This window comes from Macaca nemestrina, chromosome 4 (genome assembly GCF_043159975.1).
Source record: "Macaca nemestrina isolate mMacNem1 chromosome 4, mMacNem.hap1, whole genome shotgun sequence".
In the NCBI taxonomy this organism is placed as follows: domain Eukaryota; kingdom Metazoa; phylum Chordata; class Mammalia; order Primates; family Cercopithecidae; genus Macaca; species Macaca nemestrina.
The window spans coordinates 28,183,355-28,206,588 of record NC_092128.1 but is presented as its reverse complement, the minus strand read 5'-3'; positions in this window follow the sequence as shown (position 1 = coordinate 28,206,588).

Below are 23,234 nucleotides of genomic sequence, written 5' to 3'. Positions count from 1 at the left end.
ACGCTTATACAAAAATCATCCTTTTTATATGATTCTGCTTTAGAAGTCAACATTCAATTTTTCTTCTAAGAAATAACATGCTGTTTCATCATATCCCAAATTTCTATTATATAAAACTAAGCTTCAACTTTTGTTTTAGTTTTCTCAGGACCTAGGCCCAATAAGACCTTTAAAAAAAAAAGTGACTATTTGTTTTTAAATGTTTGATTCAGTTTTAAGTCAATCCTCTTAAAATAGTAGTAGTGGTCCTGTATCAGTTATCTTCAGATAACAAGTACCTTTTGAAATGGTAGTAATAGGAAAAAAAAGAAGAAAATGATTAACTGATATGCAAATAGTAGGCAACAAGAAAGAACTAATTCTTCAGCTCACGATGGAAAGTAATGTCCTAGTTTTTCTCTCATTTCAAGATCTCAGGCTCACCCAGACCAAAGCACCGAGCAAGAAGCCTTGCTCATCACCCCCATGCCCCATTCTCACCACTGTGTCAATGCCAGTGTGGATATGGCATTTGTATGGTATTAGGCCAGACCCTGGGCATGTCTGACTGTCGAGGCAAAACTAGACTGCAGCCCTGCAGACCCTCAGTCTAAATCCTAACTTTACGTAATTCACTCCATCCATTCTGTCTTTATCTAGACATCTGAAGAGCTCCACCTTTTTTTCAGAAGACAAAGAGTCAGGGACCTGGAAGAATTCTGTCCTATAATAACCCGCTTTCCAAAGGCACCCCTGTATCACGATCCTTCCTGACACATACCGGTGTATATATCAAATGGTTTTGGTTCCTGCAAATATTCTTCATCAAAGGTTCAGAGAAGGGCTATTTTGAGAAAGATTTAATGGGATTTGTAACATAAAACCTCAAATGCATATTGAGTTAACTAAGAAACTCTGGAACACAAAGTGTGGTTGTTATACCTTGCTTTTTCTGGTGACTATAATCAAATCCAAGAATCTAATAAAATAGTCCCTCATGCCAGAAAGAAACCCAAGAAGGTATGTCCTCAGAAAATGTAGTCTGAAGTCGGTCAATTCTAAGGCAGTCACTCTAAGTGATCACAACTTTCTTCGTGAGCTTTTGGCCTTGCAGGATTGATGTTTGCTACAGAGATCCTGGCTTGCTCCTAAAGAGAGTTCTGCGACGCTGTGAAATAGCTCCTTTTCTCTGAAAAGCACAAAGTGTTACTCTTCATTAAGAAAATAATAGAGTTGTGATCCACGCATTACACCTGTGAGTCTTTCTCATGTGTGTGCAAAACATACACACATTCAGTGAGGCACCGTGGAAGATTAATATAGTCACATACACAAGAGCCTGTCTGGAATTCAGAAATCTGAAATTGGGGAATGGTGTGAGCCGAAGTGAGACGGGAAGGAAGAGGTGGCAGTTCAGCAGTTGGGAACTTCTGACTGTGATTCCGAATCCTTTTTTTTTAAAAGGATTTTGTAGCACTGACCCCAAAGGCAGCACAAAGACGTCGGTGAAGTGTGTATTAATCGAGGCCATTGAGGATGTTATTTTCTCCTTTAAGACTCTGACCAGAAGCTGAATATGCCAGCGGCAAATGCAGGCAGTGCTGCTGTTCCCTTCACAGTCCTCAGAGGCAGTGAAGCCTGTGCTTGAGACGCACAGGGCGGAATGCTTGTTTTGGAGAGCATTCAGCAGATAGCATTTGGTTTCCTCCATTTAACCAGGTCACCCAGGCATGGAATGCACAGCTCTGCCAGACAGAAAGCGCTTTGGATGCCTGAGAAACAACAGCTTGTCCGGGCCACTGATGCGAAGAGAGGCCACGGTTTCCTTTTTCTCTGCTCTGAATGGCAGCCTTGACGTCACAACAGCTAGGAACCACTGGAGGGACAAATAACAAGGCGCAAGCCAGAAGCGCCCTGCTCTGTCGCAGGGGCAGGGCCATTTTCATGCAGTTCTGATGTCTTCTGTGGTCGCTGCGAGTCGGCGGGAGCAGAGACAAATGACTGGAGCTTTAGGCGTAAAGGCGGTGTCTCTAGGCTGATCAAACAGCCCTTGCCCAGTGCTAATTGCCTTCACGGAACCTGGATAAACTATAGTTCCCGAATTAAACTTGTTTCTGACAAACTAGACTTCCCAGGGAACGGGTGTAGTGATTTTGCTGATGGTTCAGACATCGGCACTTTACCTGAAGGGCTCAACTTCCTGTGTTTAAAAGCAGACCTTTTCTAACAGGGGCTGGCGCATAAGCATCCCGGGAAATACAAGAAGCTCATGAAAGCAGGCAGTCTTTGCAAGAGACCTGACTTATTTTCTAGGAGAAAAACATCCTTTTAGGGATTTTATAATTTAAGTTTAAGCAATTAAACATGTGCATTAGTACCCAACTGCAGGTGTTTGCACAAATGAGTGAAAAACGCTCAGAGGCTGCCAGGCTTAACTCACCATTATCTAAAATGAATTGTCTGTGTAAGTCATCACAGCAGTTTGAAAAGCATGATCTTTCATGTGTCAACCTCACATCAAAATTATAAATTATATTTAGCTATGTGAGTGTCAGATCATTTGTTTCCATTATCAATGTGATGTTGGGCAATTTGCAGACAGGATCTGAAAGCATCATCCACGACTTTCATGGAACAGAAAAGAGCTTTCTGTTGCCACAGATTTGCCCTAAGTTCAGTTCTCTGCCTTTGGAGCACTGTCAGCTGTCACCAAACCCAAACCCCAGTCTGAACCCCTAGTGCTCAAGGTACTTTGGGAAAGCTAATTCTGGAAAACCATAGGCTGGAGAGGTTGTCTTTGAGGGAGGGGTGTGTGTGTGTGTGTGTGTGTGTGTGTGTGTATGCACATGTGTTGGCAGTGTGTGGACTGAGCACAACATATAGAGAGGCAGTGTTCTCAGGACTTCTGTGCTCCTATTTGGAAAAGTTCAGCAGAAGAAACAACAGCTCTGAGACAGCCCCTTTTATCAGCTCTTTCTTTGCTTAATTGAATAAGCAGTTCCCCCCCAAAGCACTCTTTCCCTGAGGTCATAGTGTCAGTCTTGTTTCATGAGAATAATCTGCTATGAAGATTTACTCACATTCAAAAACAAAAGAGGGTTAAAAATCTGATCCAAAATGTCACTTATGACACCTACAACAGAATCCACCCCTCTGCCTCCAGGCTGTCCTGACAACCCATGTCCTCAACAGGGATCTGCTGTCTGTTCTGGAATCTGGTCTTTGGACTCAAATGATCTTACCTGGGTAGCTAACAAATATTGTGTCTTGTTCCTGCTGTTAAAAAATCCAAGTATGTTCAGGCATTAAACAATGGAGAAGATAAAGCAACAATCATTTTGTAACTCCATCTTTCTTTTTCAAGCGGTGGTTATGCTCAAGAGGTAAAATTTATTGTAGCCCTACCCCTGTTTTTATAAGAGCTTTTTGTAGTATAAGAACTATAATTAAGTTTCCTCTGAACTGTTTTATTAAACTTAAGTTTTCAAGAAGAGAATGATAAAATTTCTTACTATTATGTTTCCAAAGGAAGGACAATTTATTTTTATTGTTCTAGCATAAGGAAAGAGAATGAGAGGGAAAGTGTTTTTCAACCTGTATCCTGATTAGAATTTTTTAATGTTCACATTCCTGATTATAAACTGCAGTAAACAATCAGTCATTCATTAACAAGCAACTATTGAAAAGGCGATATTTAAAAGAGAAAAAATAAAACATGTGATTAAAACTCTACACACGTCTTCACTTCAAGGCAAATGCAGTGGCCATCTGGGTATTTAGAAGGTGCCAAATATCATTGGGATCTAGATTTAATTCATGTTATAAAGAAAGCACTGTTTTAAATTTGTTCACAAAAGACCTAGAACCTCGTGGAAATGATGGTGATGAAGTGAACTTTTAAATTAAAATGAGGTCTTTATTTTACAATTTTTAAAATATGTGATCAATCACAAACATGAGCAAGCTTTCAATGCTCCAGTGTTCTACTCTGAATGAGAAAAGTTGGAAAGATCATTTTCAGCTTTCATAAAGTTTTGCTTTAATTTTCTCCTCTATTTGGAAATCTTTAAAAATTAGTCAGTTTAAAAGTCCTGGCTGCTTTTAGTCAGAAGGGCCTAAGAAGAGACAAGACTTGTTCCCAGGGTATCCAAAGACAGATCCGGAGAATTTAAAGCCTGGACACATTACCTGGACTGAAGGCATTCGTTGCTTGCTTTACTGGTGAGGACTGGGAAGACCTGACTTCCACAGTCGTCTTTCCAAGTGGCAAGAAACAGGACATGCATTGTGCCAAGCAGCTTCCGGCACCCATGCAGCACCCTTCCAGCACCTACGCAGCAGTATCCATGTTCTGAAGTGAAGCCTGAACTGGCCACCTCGCCACCGAGGGCTCCCCAGCAGGGCAGGGTTGGGACCCTTCCTGGTATCACATGCTCGCTCGCCTCCCGAGTCCTGCATGAACAGCAGACTGGATCCCTGTTTTCAGTCTGAGAACACTCATGAGATTTTTCCAAGAATTGTCTTCAGGAACAGACGCTATTGTGAAGACCACATAAACGAGCTCTCCCTTTTCCAATTCCTCTTTTGAAAATGGGAGAGAATCAGCATATCTTGCTCTAACTTAACTTGTAAAAAATAGTAATATATTTTTTTAAAAAGTTTCAGTTTATCACACTCAACCACAGTTATCTTTCAATCCTACAATGTACACATGAAAAACTAGTTTCTGCCACTTTTGCTTGTTAGGATCTATCCATCCTTTCTATGAAAAAACTCCATAATGCTAAGCTCCCAGAGTGCCTCTATACTAGATAGCTTCACAAAACTACAATCTTTATATTTACAAAGCTACTTCTAATAGGTAACAACAGAAGCACTGTCATGAACCCTAGTTTCTGAATAGGTACACAGGATTAACACATGCCAGGCTTTAGTCAGACTCTCATGGTGTTTGTCCCTTTACGTCACGGCACATCGTACCCTGCAGCTGCCTTTGTGTGCTTATTTGCTGCCAGATGCCTCTGCTAGTGTGTAAGTGCCATGAAGGCAGGATTCATGCCTATGCTCTTCTTGTGTAAAAACTGCTAATGCTGGGGCCGGGTGTGGGGGCTCATGACTGTAATCCCAGCACTTTGGGAGGCTGAGGTGGGCGGATCACCTGAGGCCAGGAGTTCGAGACCACCCTGGCCAACATGGCAAAACCTGGTCTCAACTAAAAATACAAAAATTAGTCAGGTGTGGTGGCAGGTGCCTGTAATCCCAGCTACTCGGGAGGCTGAGGCAGGAGAACGGCTTGAACCCCAAGGTGAAGGTTGCAGTGAGCCGAGATTATGCTATTGCACTCCAGCCTGGGTGACAGAGCAAGATTCGGTCTCAAAAAAAAAAAAGTAATAAAAATTTAAAAATAACTGCTACTGCCAGAAAGAGGGAGAGGAAGGAGAAGGAAAGGAAGAAAAAAATAAGGTAGAAGGGAGAGGAAAGTGAGAGGAAGGTGCCAGAAAAAAACAGAAGAAAAAGGAAGGGAGGAGGGAAAGAAAAGAAAGGCAGAAACAGCCACTGCACTGGTTGTAGTGAATAGGAGTGCCTTTGCAGTTTCATCTTTCATTCATACAGTTAAAGGTTCCTTGTAGCCATGAGTTCATCAAATCTCATAATAACCCTGAGTGACCTTTTAACATTAAACTAAAATGTTTACTTACGGCAGAGATTACGAATGAAATGACTAGTTTCTAGATCTTCCACATTTTTATCTGTACATCACCCATGACAGCAGGTAGTTCTGTGACAGACCTCTCAGGTGATCTCTGTGTTCATACAGGTCTATGTTTCTGTAAGTCAACAGTTTAAGAATTGTGAAAGGCCAGGCGCAGCAGCTCATGCCTGTAAGCACTTTGGGAGGCCAAGGCGGATGGATTGCTTGAGGCCAGGAGTTCGAGACCAGCCTGACCAACATGGCGAAAGCTTGTCTCTACAAAAAATACAAAAATTAGCTGGGTGTGGTGATCCATGCCTGTGATCTCAGCTATTTGGAAGACTGAAGCACGAGAATCACTTTGAACCTGGGAGGTGGAGACTGCAGTGAGCCGAGATCGTGCCACTGCACTGCAGCCTGGGTGACAGAGTAAGACCCTGTCTCAAAAAAAAATGTGATAAATGCCCAGCATTTCCTTCATTTTTATTCACTCAACATGTCTTATAACCACAAAGCCCAGATTTGAACTTTGGATATAGTCATGGAAAGGAGAACCAGTTCTCAAGCAACTCTTCTTATTTTTACCACCCACATAAACATGTAGCTTCTGGTAAAACAATACTTCTCATTTTACAAGTTCATTAATCAATAATGAGCAGGCTCAGTGGGGGCACAGGACAACCTGAGCCTGACAGTGAGGAAGGCGGATTTTGTCACTGAGGGAGGGTTCTCATGAAACTCTGGATCTCCCAGCTAGTCGGGCGGCACTAACAAGGGCTGCCCAGAGAGCACGCGAGGTCTCTCCAATCATGCCACAAACCCCACAATGTCAGGACAAGGGCACCGGTGTTGACAGAGGCCTTGGAGTTCATCAGAGAGGTGACATCACGTTGCCTAGGTCTCCACTTCCCTGCTCTTTCCCCAGCAAAACCAACCGCACTTTACATTCCCTGTCATTAATTAATCCTCCAAACAAGCAACGTGTGCACATAGGAACAAGGAACCTGAGGTGAAGCGAGCGGAACTGGCTTGCCGAAGCTCACACAGCGCAGGGCCGTCGGCATTGGGAGGCAGCCCTGGGTCCTAGAGGCCTGATGCACGGCCTGCCTTGCCGTCGAGAAAGTCCCAGCCACCGACACAGGCTGCAGAAAACAGCACCAGAGTTACTGGCAGCAGCGCAGAGAAAGTATGAACAAAGAACCTTCTTTTTTTTTTGGAGATGGAGTCTCACTCTGTTGCCCAGGCTGGAGTACAGTGGCACGATCTCAGCTCACTGCAACCTCCATCTCCCAGATTTAAGTGATTCTCCTGCCTCAGCCTCCCAAGTAGCTGGGATTACAGGCGCCCACCACCACGCCCGGCTTTTTGAGACAGAGTCTCGCTCAGTCGCCCAGGCTGGAGTGCAGTGGCCGGATCTCAGCTCACTGCAAGCTCCGCCTCCCGGGTTCACGCCATTCTCCTGCCTCAGCTTCCCGAGTAGCTGGGACTACAGGCGCCCGCCACCTCGCCTGGCTAGTTTTTTTGTATTTTTAGTAGAGAAGGGGTTTCACCGTGTTAGCCAGGATGGTCTCAATCTCCTGATCTTGTGATCTGCCAGCCTCAGCCTCCCAAGGTGCTGGGATTACAGGCGTGAGTAATTTTTGTATTTTTAGTAGATGGAGTTTTGCCATGTTGGCCAGGCTGGTCTCAAACTCCTGACCTCAGGTGATCTGCCCGCCTCGGCCTCCCAAAGTGCTGGGATTATAGGCATGAGCCACTGCGCCTGGTCCAAAGAACTTTTCTAAGGGGAAGAAAAGTCCCAGCAGAGCATTCTAGTTTTGAAGCGTCTCACCTAGGAACACTTACTGACAGCAAATTTAACCTGCTGAGTGCAGCCCTCATTTGGTCCATTTTTCTTGCCACAACTGCCTACTGCCCCTTCTGTCCAGACAGACAGACATAAACTACTACCATCTGTGGCTGCCCTGGGAACTGTGAGAACTCATGGAAATAATGCATCCCCTTGTGACTCCATATCGTGCACCTCCTGTGACAACCCTCCCTTCTGATAATTACACTCACACCCAGTTCTCACCTGAACACACAGAGTCCAGCCTTGGAGATGCAGCTTTCGTCTTGCCGAAACCTTCCAGTTACATTTCTCCATCAATTTTTCAAATGGTATTATTAGCTGAGGGACTAAAATCTGCCTGGTGTTCTTCTGATGACAAAAACCCATCCCTCCCTGTGTTCTCCATCCTCAGGTTGTTTCTAATTCAGATTTTCTTCTCCCACCTCCTGAATGCCTACATCTTCTTCCTGACTGACATGGCTTTAGGAAACACAGCACATTCACAAACATCTGAAGCCAACTGCAAAGCACCTGTCACTCAGCGAGAAAAGCAGAGAGGTGCCAATTCAGATGGCTGAGCTAATTCCCCTGGGTCCTGACCTGTATCACCACAGTGTTGCATAAATGGAACCTTCTCCGTCACACCTCCTGATGGCAGTCAGCTGTGACCTGATGAATCCAGGACATCATGCATTCCAGTTTCATTTCTGAGAACATTTCCAGGTCCGGCTGAAGCCTAGTGGCTCCAGCAGAGGTCTCAACCCCTTTGGGATGCTCAGTGGGAGACAGAATCAAGGGCCAATGATCCATGACCTAGTCCTAGTGCCTATGTCAGTTTGTCAAAGGCCCTCAGAGCAGGTCGCGTTTTCCCTGGCCGGGGCTTGACTTCCTTTAAAAAGGATTCTTAAGTATTTACTGCAGTAAAATTAAGCACTTTCAAATTTCTGCCAGATCCCCTGGAGGTATATAGTTTATTAACACAGAACAAACGTGACACTTGAAAGGCAGGAGACTTGGTTTCTATTCTCTGGCCCACTACTGACTTATTGGGTGGCTTCAGGCAAATAACTGAAATCAAGACACCATTTTCAACAAGCACGGAGTGGGCACTTGGCAGGTGAGCAGTGCCCTGTGAGGTCTGGGGCTGGGTTCGGTGGTGAAACTAGGTCAGCACACACAGCCCTTTGCTGGGGGCCCATTGCCTGGGGTAGGATTTTTGTAGCTGGGTTCAAGGTGGACATGTTGCAATGTGATCCTAAAATGTTTGTACTCTTGAAGCTGAAGGAGTGGGAAGAAACCTGTCATTTAAAGAAGGACAGTATGGCCAGGTGTGGTGGCTCACACCTGTAATCTCAGCACTTTGGGAGGATCACTTGAGTCCAGGAGTTTGAGACTAGCCTGGGTAACACAGGGAGACCCCATCTCTACAAAACATTTAAAAATTAGCCAGGCATGGTGGAATGTGCCTGTAGTCCCAGTAATTCAGGAAATTGAAGCAGGAGGATCACTTGAGCCCAGGAGGTCAAGGCCACAGTGAGCTATTCTCAGCCACTGCACCCCAGCCTGGGTGACAGAGTGAGACCCTGTCTCAAAAAAAAAAAAAAAGGAAGGAAAGGAAGGAAGCAAGGAAGGAGAGAAGGAAGGAAGGAAGGAAGGAAGGAAGGAAGGAAGGAAGGAAGGAAGGAAGGAAGGAAGGAAGGAAGGAAGGAGAGAAGGTAGGCAGGAAATCAGTATGACAGTATAGCACTGGAGCTAAGAACACAGCTTCTAGAAGCAGACTCTATGAATTCAAATCCTGGGTCTACCATTTATAAGCTGTAGTTTCCTCTGTAAAATATGAATCTACACTACCTGCTTCTCACAGATTGTTATAAAGATGAGATGTGTTAATACAGATGAAGTAAGCACTCAGTGAATATGAGGTATTAAGCAGAACCCAACAAGGTACCATCATCAAATATAATAATTAAGTGCATAACTTTTTTCAGTTTACAAAGCAAATTTGCATCTAGCATTTCATTTGGATCTCACAAAATTCCATGAGGGCTGGCAAAATACTTTCCCCCTTTTTCTCTGAAGCTCATACTCTCCTCGTTTACTCCCTTACGAGTCACACCTCAGCAAAGTGATCAGGCAGATTTGGGAAAAAGCAAACAAACAAAAAACACCAGGTAGACCTTTAAGAAATTAAAAAAAAAAAATGTTAACACAAAAATCTCAGCCGATGGGCTAAGTAGCCCATCATTCTAAGAACAGTCAGGAAAACAATGCTTTAGATGCCGTCTCCACGCTGTTAGTTCCATCTCAGACCTCTCTCCTGAATTACAGCATCCGCCTGCCTGTCATCACTTCCAATGGATTTCTAATAGAGATCTCAGACTCAACATGTCTGAAAAGAGAGCTCCTTGTTTCCCACCCCCCTTCAATAAACATGATAGTGGATAAATTATGATATATTTACATACTAGAATATTCTGGCAATATGAAGGAACTGTAGCTATACCTGAAAACATGGGTGAATTTTGCAAATATAACATGGAGGAAAAAGTCAAGTTCCAAAAAGACCATGCAGAGTCCGATAGTATTTTTATGTCTCAAAATGCCTTTAGCGACACACATTTGCTCATTACACTGTGATAAAAATATATGTTTGTTTAAAAATCAGGAGAATTATGAATACAAATTTCAGAATAGTGGGAAAGCAGGCAAATGCTAGGAATAAGATGCTTAGAGAGAGCTCATTTGTAATGAGCCAATTCTTAAGTTGGATGGTGGTTCACTGCAGCGCCTTTAAAATTGTGCTTTAGAGTTTACTTGTATATTACATACCATCTTTTGTATATGTCAAATAATTATAAATTAAAAAGACAGAAATGCCATCCACAAAAATGAACTGTGCTGGAAGTAATTCATATTTCAAAACAATAAGCTAAGCAATGAAGGAAAGTAACTCTTGCTAAAAATATGAGGAAGTTAATTTATGCTAATAAAGTTGGTTATGGAATATAATTACTTGAGCAAGGATGACTAAAATATGCCTACACTATGTATATCAAATGCCAAGGGGGAAATGACCAGGGTATTTACAGATCAGAACACATTTATTTATGAAGAATCTTTTTTTTTTTTTTTTTTTCTATTTTGCTGACTTTCTTTTTTAAAAGCAAAATAAATTGAGGTGACTTGTTCAGGGTTAACTGTTTGGCAGGTGGATGACCTGTGGCCATCCACGACGAGATCACCTCCCTGCCCTGCTGACCCCCAGCCTCTAGAGGTCAGGGCTTCTGAGGCCCAGAAGCTCAGAGTCACACCTGTTGAAGGCCAGTGATGTCAGAATTACTCTTCCTTCCTCCAGCAGCATTGACAGCAGTTTATTGTACGCAGTTTCTAGAACTCAGATGTTCTAGAAGGAAGCAAACATATTCTGAGACCATAGACAATGACTGTGCTCTCAGAATATGTCTGCTTCCTTCCTGAACACCTAAGTTGCAATTCTTAAAATCAACATAGTATAAGACTGTTTTAGGAGGAAGTGATTGAGCTCAAAGCAACACTAGGCATGATGTGCCTTGTTTATCTGTTTGAACAGGAGTAAAACAAAAAGAGGCCTATGTATTTCTCGTATTTTTATATAAGAGCTGGAGCTATTTGAATGGCTAAGGAGGAGAAGATAGTTTCATTTAGATTTGGCACAGGTTTAGGGGAAGAAACGTCTTTGTAGCTGGTCCTAAATATTATGGTAACTTGGACTGAGTCAGTCTCCAAGGGAGAAGTTGCCACATGTTATAACAGAAGCCACTGGGCTTGGCAAGAAAAGAAATGAAAAAAGTACAATGAAAGCAACCCCACTTCTCCATCGTGGCGGGGATGAGCTAGGCAGGATGACTGCATGTAACCGTCTTCCTTTCCTTTGCCTGACCAAATCCAGCACTGCCCTTTCAAATCAGTCTTCATCACATTCCAAAGAATACAAAATACGCAAGTCAATTTTAATTTCCAATGAATTCTTCAGGAGAAATTTTTCTTCCTCCTTACTAAAAAAAGAATAAAAAATTCAGAATAGATTCAAAATGAGGGGTGGCAGCAAAAATTCTGACTCTCGGAAGGTTGAGAGGGTGCCTTTTTCAAATGTATTTATTTTATAGTTCCAAGAAGGTAAGAGTACCTTCTGTTTTGATTCATGCTCCACCATTCCCCTCTTAAATTTTAAAAAAATTACATCCTTGCCTATGTCTGTCTTGCTATTTTGACTGGCCATTCCCAAACATAAACTGCCCTAGTTTGAAGCTTCTCAAAGCCAAGCAAAGGTGACAGTCTAGTACAAAGAAGGCCGCTAGTGAGTTTTCACTGAGTGAATCTACATTGTTCCGTGGCCTTAGTCTGGATATGGATTCTAAAGCTTCTTACACTGACAAAAATGGAGTTTCTAGCTCTCCGGGTAATTTTCGGTGAAAGAAAATTATAAAAGAAGGCATAAACCTTGGCTCACAAAATAAATATGCACTCAGACCCATGTACTTCATGAAACATACAAGCCCAGAGCTAGACCATGCCATCTGTTTTATGAGGAAAAAAAGTAAATTCACATGATTTACTTTAGCTCTGCCAGAAATCATCAGCATCTACTTGCACAACTAAAGACAAGAAGACAAGGCAGATGGAGGCTAAACACCGAATACTGCCTAATTTTGATGTGTATTTTTTGGTCAAACCTCTTATAATTTACTATTTCCAAGAGGAAAAATAAGCTTATATAATGGCAGTGAATCATTAGTTTCCAGTTATGGGAAGCAAAGGAAATTAACCTCAAGGAGAAAAAAATGCTACAAATATAAATTATCTAGTTTCAGTTTACAAAGCATGTACTGCCTTTTCTTTCTTTTTTTAAAGAAGATATGTTTACGAAATAGGTGACAGACTAAGGTAGGTGTGTGTGAAGAGAGGCAGTGAGAGAGAGGGGAGCCTGAAATTCTTCTCAGTACAGGAAAAAGATAATTTTTGGGATGTTTTAAAAAATATATAACTTGATGAATATTTTATAGCATGAGTATTACTTAGGTGCTGTCCTAGACCAGTGTGGTGTACAGGCTATAAAAGATTGGTCCTGAATCCTAACGGCAGGGATGAGTATAAGATTATCAAGACTTCTTTGCGGGAAGGAGAGCTACTGACAAAGCCGTGTATTACACGACTCCAGTCCGGGCTGAGAGACCTGTCTTAAAGCATAGCTAGAGGGCAGACATGGTGGCTCATGCCTGTAATCTCAGCACTTTGGCTGAGGCAGGCAGATCACTTGAGGTTAGGAGTTCGAGACCAGCCAACATGGTGAAACCCCATCTCTACTAAAAATACAAAGATTAGCCAGGTGTGGTAGCGTGTGCCTGTAGTCCTAGCTACTCAGGAGGCTGAGGCAGGAGAATGGCTTGAACTGGGGAGGCAGAGGCTGCAGTGAGCCAAGATTGTGCCATTTGCACTCCAGCCTGGGTGACAGAGTGAGACTCCATTTCAACAACAACAACAACAAAAAAGCACAGATAGATACAATGTCCTGGAATCACTAAAATGGATAAACTATGATGTCCATAAAGTGGATAAGTTATGATATACATTCACACACTAGATATACTCATTACGATATGCTCATATCTATCGTGAGGGCTAAACCCACATAAGTCCATAACGCACTCACAGGTCTGTGCTCTTTGGCCCTGGTCCTGTAGTCATTCAGAAGCGATCACAGAGAACACAATGGGTCTGTTAGTCGCTTCGTACACAGTCATGTGCAGCATAACATTTCAGTTAATGGTGTACCACATCCATGATGGCGGGCCGGTAAGATTACGTGGAGCTGAAAATTCCTATTGCCTAGTGACACTGTAGCCATTGTAACACACTGCACGGCTTTGCTTTTTCTATGTTTATGTATGCTTAGATATATAAGCACTTACCACTGCGTTACAATGTATTCAGTACAGCTGTAGTGTAGGCTGTACAGGTTTGTGGCCTAGGAGCAGCAGGGCCATATCATATCGCCTAGGGATGTCGTAGGCTATAACGTCTAGGTTTATGGATGTACACTCTATGATGTTCACACAATGACAAAACTGCCTATCCACACTGTTAAGTGACACATGACAGTATATGCATTAAGCACCTACTATGTGTCAGGTAGTGTACTTGGCAGGTGCGAAGTATGGTGGAGAATCAATAAAGGCCCTCACAGAGTTCATAGTCTACGGGGAAGAATGGTGAGCTCCAGTATAGATACCCAGTATAGACACAGCCAAGTGACCAAGAGCACTGGCTTGGAGTCATTCAGATGAGGTTTAATCCTTGGTTCTGCTACTTGCTTTGGAAATGTGACTTAACTCCTTAATCACTGCTTACTTTATATGTAAAATGGGATGGTAATGCCAGCCTTCAGGGCTGTTGAGAAGATTCCATGAGACAATGTTTATAAAGCACTTAAAACAGCATCTAGCACACAACAGACCTAATAAATGGGAGTTATGATGACTGTTCTCTCAAAGAACCAAGGGACACACACAAAGAGGTTTGCTATGTTCTCCCCAGAACACACCCCAAAATGCTGAATCAGGAGCCAACTCATATCACCACTTTATCACACTCCTGTATCACCCTGGGCAAATCAGATGCCCACCAATGTCACTAGGCTAGACAGCAAAGTCTAGTTGCTAAAAATATACTCTAGCAGGAGGTCTACAATGTTGCTGTAATGGGAATGCTTTCTGTTTTTCAAGGCGCTAAGAAGCATTATCGAAGGGCCTCTTGAAAAATAACTTGTAAGCATTTTCTCTTTCAACACAAGCCCTACCAAGAGCGCACTACCATCATAAATATTCTGGACAATGGTTCCAAAGGGAGAGATGAAAAGCTGTGCCCAGGGCATTAAGCTGAGAAGCGGTGGAGTGGTCAACAGCACAACCTCTGCAGACAGGCTGCCTGAGTCTTCAGTCCTGCTCTGTCACTCAGGACTCATTGCTTAAAATCTGTAAAATGGGATACTATTATTCCCTATCTCATTAGGTAGCTGTAAGGATTAAAATCATTAACACCTGTAGGGCAACTAAAACAGTGCCTGACATACAGAGAACATTCCATAAACATTACCAATAATTACGCACGGCAAACTCAGTAACTTCATTACCTTGCTAATAAAAACATGAGGGCCAAATAGCAAGAAAGCACCTGAACTACACCAGAGGTTTGAAACCTGAGTTTTCTCCTTGGCTCTCCCATCAGCCTTCTGCATGACTGTGGGTACATCACATCCCTTCTGTACTTCACTATTCTCATCTATACAAAAAGCAATATACACATACACCAAGAACACCTAGAGAAGCCTGATGCAGCTTTCTGCTAATATCAACGGGAGTCGAACAGTTTAAATTTCTTTATCTTCCTATCTGCATTAGTCAGGGTTCTCCAGAGAAACAGAACCAATAGGGGGAGAGGGAGAGGGAAAGGGAGATTGAGAGAGAGACTGAGATTGAGAGAGAGAGTGGTTGGGGTAGGGGTAGATACTGATATTTACCTTAAGGAACTGGCTCATGCAATTACAGGGACTGACAAATCCACAATCTTCAGGGCATGCCGGTGACCAAGGGAAGAGTTGATGTTGCAGTCTTTTTTTTTGTTTTTTGAGACAGAGTCTCCCTCTGTTGCCCAGGCTAGAGTGCAGTTGCACCATCTCAGCTCAATGCAACCTCTGCCTCCTAGGTTCAAGTGATTCTCATGCTGCAGCCTCCCAAGTAGCTGGGACTACAGGCGCCTGCCACCACGGCCAGCTAATTTTTGTGTTTTTAATAGAGATGGGTTTTTTGCCATGTTGGCCAGGCTGGTCTTGAACTCCTGATCTCAAGTGATCCACCCGTCTCAGCCTCCAAAAGTGCTGGGATTATAGGTGTGAGCCACTGCGCCAGGCTGATGTTGCAGTCTTGAGTCTGAAGGGAGTCTGTAGACAGAGTTCCTTCTTTAGGGACTTCAGTCTTTTTCTCTTAAGGCCTTCAACTGATGATATACGAAGCCTACATACATTACAAAGGATAATCTGCTTCACTCAGTCTACTGATATAAATGTTAAACCTCAATCTAAAAAAAATACCTGCACAGTGACATCTAGCCTGGTGCTTGACCAAGTATCTGGGTACTGTGGCCTTGCCAAACTGATACATACAATTAGCCATTACACCATCCTTTCAGAAGAGGTGATGCCCACACCGAGGGAAAAAACCTCTAGACTCCACGGCCATTTAACCTTCTGTTGGAGACCATGATCGAGGCAAGGAATTCAGATGAGGCTACTCTCTTCTTCACAGGTGAATTCCAAGCCTCTCACAGCTTCCAAGGCATTTCTTATTCTGGTTCCTGCTCACCTCTCTAGCCTAATCTCCTCGCTGTTCCCTCCATTCCAGCCACATGTGGTTTTTGATTTAAAGACATTGTGTTCCTCTCTTGCTCTGCCTGAGTACGCGCTACTTCCATGGCCTGGGATGTGCCGTTTTCCCACTTTTTATCTGGGTCCTCATCATTTGAGTATCATGTTGAGAACCACATCTGCCTCTAGAGAGCTTCCCTGACCTGACAAGGTTAGGCCAATAAGTTCCTATGGCCAATCTGCACACCTCCTGCCTTACACTCAAGCCACGCCATCAGGGCTCCCTCCCCGCCTGGCAGCTCCATGAAGGACGCACCTCTCTTGTTGACCTCAGCATTCGTGCTGCCAAGCTGGTCTATGAAGACACAACAAATAACTACTAAATAAATAAATGAGGATGCAGACCTTCAATCCTCCCGATGTCCTCGAGATTCGGCTCCATGTCTCCAGCCACTTGATGGACACCTAAAGGTGGGAATCTCACCAGCACCTACGCTGAATATGACAGAGTGGACAGAGACTGTCTTCACTCTCACGTCCGCTGTCTTCGAGGCCTAGTACAGTAGAAAGAACACAGGCTTGGGGGTCAGGGAGGCCTGTACCGAAGTCCCTGTTCTAGATCCTGTTAACCGTACAATTTTAGACCAGTTGCTAACTTTCTCTGAGCCTTAGTTTTCTCGTCTCTGATATAAGGAATGAACCCACAAGATTAGGAGAAGATTAAATGAGATAATAGCTATGTAATGCCTGGCAGATGGCATAGAAATAATGAATGGCACCTGAGTTCAAAGCTCTGGGGCATTTTGCTTCCCATCAGCCAATCCCTATTATCTAGGCAGTTCCTAAATCCCATCTCATAAATTCATTTTCTCCATCTAGTGGCCTGCCCTCACCCAGACCCTCCCCACCTCCTTCCTGGACCACTACAGCAGCTCTAAAAGGCTTCCCAGCTCTGGCTATTTCACAGTCCAGAGGCACCCACATGCTGATCCCGGACAAGGCCTCTCTTCAGGACGGGGACTCTTGCCACTCAAATTCTTCCATTGCTCCCCAGTAACTTAGGTTTAAATCATTTAGTTACATGCCATTCAAGGCTCTCTGGGTTCTGGCCTCCAAGGACCTTTGCTACCTGATCTTCTCCTTAGTCATTTACACACACCATTGCCCAGCAACTACAAATCGATTCCTGCCCACTCTGTACCTGGCATTGCCCTTCCCTACCTATGCGTTAGCTCATGTTTCCTTCAACGAGGAAACTCCAAGTCCTCAAGTTCAACATTACCTTTCTTTCAATGTCTGGCTCAAAGGCTCTTTATCCATGAAGCATTTCTTGAGCATCCCAGCCACAGATAAACACACAACCTTTCTTTTCTATGAACTTGTGGTGTGTTTCTCTCTCTACCTTTTATACATTTCTCTTTCTCTCTGCATTTATTCTTTGTTTTTCTTTTTGCTAAGGCATCTTGTTATGGCATCTCTGCATTTATTCTAATTTTACCTGTGCACAGAACCTTGCGAACCTTAGCTTCAAGCTCTTTGAGGGTAGCATTGTATGCCAGCCTGCACTGTCACACTTAGGAGAAGCACCCAGTAGATGGTGGCTCTGTATCTACCTACAGAGTGCCACTGAGGAGCACAGGGCTTCATGTCTGTAGCCCATCAGCTGAGCCTTGGCATCGGTTCCTAGAACAGTGCCTGGCATAGAGCAACACCCATAAATCATTGTTAAATGAAATTATCCATAAGGGAGTCACCTAGTGTCTACAGGATAGAAATTTTTTCCCTGTAGAATATAACATGAAAGGAGATGTGTAGAAGCCTTCTCTCTCCCCATACTTCCAGATGCAAGAAAGCTCCAAGTTAACTGTCTCCCACAAGCTATACAGCTACTCTCGGCAATAAACATGACATATAATGCTTCGGTGCATTCAGTGTGTCAAAAATATTCAATTTTAAAATGTCAGAAAGAAATCATTTTTCAAAAACAGTCTACTTTGGAGAAGAGAGTTATTCAAACAATACCCAAAACCTTTTTGGACCTCACATTTTGAAGAGGTCCAACTTCCGTTGGTTAAAAAAAAAGTCTATTATATAATGAAAGCCTTACAACTGACTGAGAATTATAGAATTTCAGAAATAAATCCCAGTCTGTTCATCCTTAAAATAGGAAGCTATTTTTCAGGGCTTTCATATCCAAAATTCTATTATGTAAGCCACTTCATAAATCATGTACACAACAATTCTCATTTTCCATTAAGTCTCTATTTTGAAATTTAATTAATTCACTCATCCATTTTTTTCAGAGATGGGATCTTGTTCTGTCACTCAGGCTACAGTGCAGTGGTGTGATCATAGCTCACTGCAGCCTTCAACTCCAGGGCTCAAGTGATCCTCCTGCCTCAGCCTCCCAAGTAGCTAGGACTATAGACGCATGCCACCATGTGTGGCTTATTTTTTTATTTTCATTTTTGTAGAGATGGGGATCTCTCTATGTTGCCCAGGCTGGTCTTGAACTCTTGGCCTCAAGTGACCCTCCCACCTCAGCCTCCTAAAGTGCTGGGATCACAGGTATGAGCCACTGTGCCCTGTGTCTTTTTATTTTGACCCCCTCTGGGCTCTAACAACACATGTGCACCTCTGATGCACATGTAGACATCAGTATGATGTAGACATCAGTCTACAGTGCTGCCTCTTTTTACAGTCGTTTATCTCACTAACCTGTGTCCTTCTGAAATGCCAGACCCACGTTCACTTTTGAATCTACAGTACCTTCTAATGAAATGTAGTAGCTGGCTCCGCACATGTTTATAACATGAAACAATGACTTCAATCAGTGGTTTGATCACCTACCATATTCACGAGACCTAACTACTGGCTTCCTCCTACCCTCAAAGGACAGAGATTTCCCACCGCTGTGGATAGTCAAAATAAGAATGTTCTTAAGTGCTTCATTTAATGTGTTTATTTGGTCCCCTTGAAATAAATACTGATGGGTAAAACCAAATTAATTTAAATCACATGCTAAAAAGGATAGCCAGTCAAGTTCCTAGCTGAGTATCTAAAATTAGTCCACACACACACACCAAAAACAGAAACATGGAAAAAGCCAAAAAGCCCTGCCTGTTCAGCCCTGTGTACCCTTCGCTGACTAGGAAGTGACCCACTTTTCAGGTATCATCCAGTCATACATTCAGTGTCTTCAGAAGCCCACACATGTTCATCTCAAGGCACAACAACATAAACACGTCTATGTTTCCAAGAAATCTCGTTGCAAGTTGGTGACAAATTTGGGGGAAAAAAAAAAAAAGCTCTAAATAAAATTACAGACATGACTTTCACATTTGAGCTCTCCAAATATATTGTTACGAGTTTAAGAAATACCACACTTCTGTGTCACAAAGAGAGTTCTAAAAACCAGTATGTTTTGAGAAGTCCATACCTGCTACTTGGGAACTAAACAAGGTTTGTAACAGCTGAATCTCTTTAGAAGACTGTTAACACCTTGCTTAGGTATATAAAAATTGAAAATCAACATAACTGAAGATTTGAGAATTTTTCAGTTATAATACAGTTCTTATGAAAGATGGAAAATATTTCATATTCTCTTATATAATTTATAAAAGCAGCAGATATTTCTTCTATTTAGAGAGGTGGAAACTGAGGCAAGAAAATGCAGTCATTTTGTTGGAGGGACTATTCTACATTTCCAAAGCAATTAAGACATGACCCCAAACTAACTAAATTCTCCTGCAACGTATTCTTACAAGAAAAAGGTTAAAAGGCTTATTGCTTAACAAAAGCTAAACAGTGTGAATTAATTTCAATAACTGGTCCAAAAAGCTGCAGCACGCCACTGAGTAGCTTGGACATCTGTTGCCATGCTTGTTCACGCTTTCCCCTGAGATGACATAGATGTATCATCATTAACAGGTGTCCCTGATTTTGGTTCAGAATACTACTCCTGCACGTCCCCACATCTCCTGTACACAGCCACGTGCTGCCATCTTCTGATGATGCCCAGTGGAGTGTAAACATTTTTTCATGGAAAAGCAAAATCAATAAAAGTAAAACTGCCCACTTTTCCTGCCAGTAGTGCCCTTGGTAACAAACAGGGCAGAGACACCAACACAGAGATTACAATACTCTCAGACATAATTCAAGCAGAACTTTAAATGGATCAGTGCATGTTATAAACTTTCTTTTTTTGCAAGTGCCAAGCATGCTTATGTTACTATTCATTCTGAGACAGACAGATCATCAATGACCTTCTGGGTCACTGACTAGGGAGAAAGCTGACTATAAAAAAGAGTGGGAGAAAAATAAAGGGGGGGTTGCTTCCTTCTACCCTAGACCCCCTACTGCCTTGAATGAAAGAAGACAGATGGCAGCCACCTTTCCCTTTAATTAGGAGGGGCAGCTTAGAAGGGACAGTCCTGCTCACTTGGCACTATCTTTAACAAGACTGTTTCGATGGTAATACTCTGCTCATTCGCCCTTCTTTCAAACTGTTCTGAATTTTTCATTTACAAACTGAATTTCTGTAAATTTAATGGTGAAACAATTACAGCTCTAACCACAACACTATACATAAAGGAGACACTTAAAGATGTTTGCTGAATTAATAATTCACAGATATTCCTATAAAGAGGCTGGAATGTTTCAAATGAAATACAGCTACCTCCAGTCCTATCAGCACCACTTTGAGATAAAATATGAATTCCCAGGACACAGAAGCTCTACCTTAAATTCACAATATTCCATACTAGACATAGAAGACCCCTAGTTTCTGCTTTCCAGTTCCACTCCAGTCGTGCTCCCATCTTTTACCTTCAAAGTATTGCTGTTCAAGTTGACAAAACAAACAAACAAAAAAATAAAAAAAGAATTCTACAGTAAAAATCAGTCCTAAATGTAGAAGGGAAGATCGTTTAATAACAAATCACAAACCACTCTTCATCTCTATTTACTCTGCATCTTCAAAAACCATAGAACTTTGTATTACAAGTTAATCAATCCACATCACATCCCTGGAGAGAGGATCAGCATAAGATACAAACAAAATGGGAAACAGGAGCCACGTGTCAGAATTAGGCTAGTGTCACAGGATCTTCTACGGCGGTGACGAAGCCGCTTCATTATTTTCTAGAGGCAATTAAGCACATTGTCCATAAATCTACATGGCACAAAACTTTCTAACATGAAAGAAAGTTTAGTTGCTGTTGACAGGGTTAGGTCTCTATACGTTGTATATCTCATTTTTATATTAAATTTGTTTTGATCAACATCATTAAATAACTGATATTCTTGCAGCTCTTTTCCATTTCCTGATGCGTTTTTAAATTGCAGCCTCTTGTCTATGACAGCTTCCCACCTAGTTTCTGCACAATTCCTGCACAAGGACCCTCTGCCTTAACACCAGTGCTGGGGAAACCCACTCTGCCTGCTTCCAAATGGAAATCAGGGCGGCGAACTGGGGCTGCTTTGCTGGAGGTACTCCTGGTCACACCATGCAAAACGCCTTGTCTGTGTCATAGTCATTTACCTAATGGCAAAGTTCTTGGACCATTTAGAAACAAAACAAAACAAAACACCTTTTGTTTTCTCCTTGATAATAAATTTCAATCTCTTCCTATCTCTGAACAGCAAGCCGGCACACTAGATATGGGAAGAGGGAAAAGATAAAAGAAGCAATCAGTTATTGAATAAACTCTATCCTACTTCCCAGTGAAGGGGAAAAAACTTGGCATGTGCCAGATATTGGGTGTCTAATAATGTTAGCAAGAAAAAACACGCAGGAGAGACTGACTAACAAAGAAACAAGCAGAACTTACTTTGTTCCCCAGCCCAGTAAGCAGGACGGGAATGAGATGACGGCAATTCCTTCCTCAAGGTCCTTGCTTTCACTTTAAAAGCTGTGTGAGTGCTTATATCCAGGTTTGCCGTGGAACTCCAAATGTCTGCGCTTCTAAAGATGCCCCAAGTTCCCAGTTCATCTCAGACACTGAAGACACACTTGTGAGGATCGGGAAGCCCCGCGGTAGCCCCAGTCGACCTCTGGGTGCCACGTGGCACCTCCACTGTTGTGACTACACACACAAGCCTGGGACGCCCACTTGTTAGCTCAGGAACCAGGCGGCCAGCAGATATCTGCTCAGATGAATGTCCAGAGACTCAATCCTCTGGCATTCTCAGGTTCAAGGTTGGAAAACGCATTAAGACGAGAGCCACACAGTCAGCAGAATCTGCGCCATTAGCTTTCTCGTACTTAAACGTCTGTCTAAATAAGAGTCAAAGGCACAAAATGAGAAGGAATATCTTACTAGGGACTGTGACTTGCACTTGCCGTGTTTTGAAAGTACTGGGTCCTGTCTTGCTCTCTAAAACTGCACTTAAGAATCCCTACATCAGAAGTTATTTTCATTTCTTCTGTGAAAAACAGAAAATCAATTAAAGACTGGAAAAACATATGAAACATAATTCTGCTTAAAAACATAACCATTATTTAATCTCAACGGGCCAATTTTTTTAATCCAAAGAAGGAAAAAAAAAATACATGTATAAATTTAAAGTTTGTTTTGAAAAATTACTTCATCCATGTACTGTCCAGCTCATAAAAACAAACTTTATTCCAGCGAAACGGGACACTTTGACCTTGTTTACTGCAGTGTTTTGAAACCGCTGTCTCGTAACTCCTGACATCACCAGTGGTACATTAGCACCTGGACTGCTGCTGGCTGCACACGCTGCTACCCCAACTCTCTTGAATCACCCGTGGCTGAACAAATACTCACAGAACAGTAAGGATAGTGGCATTAGCATTAAACCCACAAAACTCATGAGACGTTTTAGAAGTGTCACATCTCTCGGTTCACTTATACAAGGAAACAAAAAGCACAAAGCACTGTATATCTAATACTTTTTAAGTCCCAGCATCCAGACCCAGCACAGACAATTCTTTCTTCTGACCCTCTCCCTGCCCAAGAAACGGGATTCCTTTCTCACCAACCGCCATATTGGCAAGAATTTCTGCCACAGAGTTTTACTATTAATAATAGAAGCTCCAACCTACTTTCCACCAATAAAAAGTTCCCACAAATCTTCCTAGGGGAGAATTTATTTAAGTATACTTTAGAGTTTCAAAGAGCACTGCGTTCTTAAGTTTCACAAAGTCAAATTTATTTCTTTTCTGGAACATGCTTTTGGTGTTGTGCCTGCCTCTTGCATTTTTAAAGAAACAATTTTCTCCTGTAAGCCTGACACATTTCCCCTTCTGCATTCCCCAGTTCTTTTTCTAAATACACCAAAATCAAAGCAAAGGATAGCTGCAACCAGTG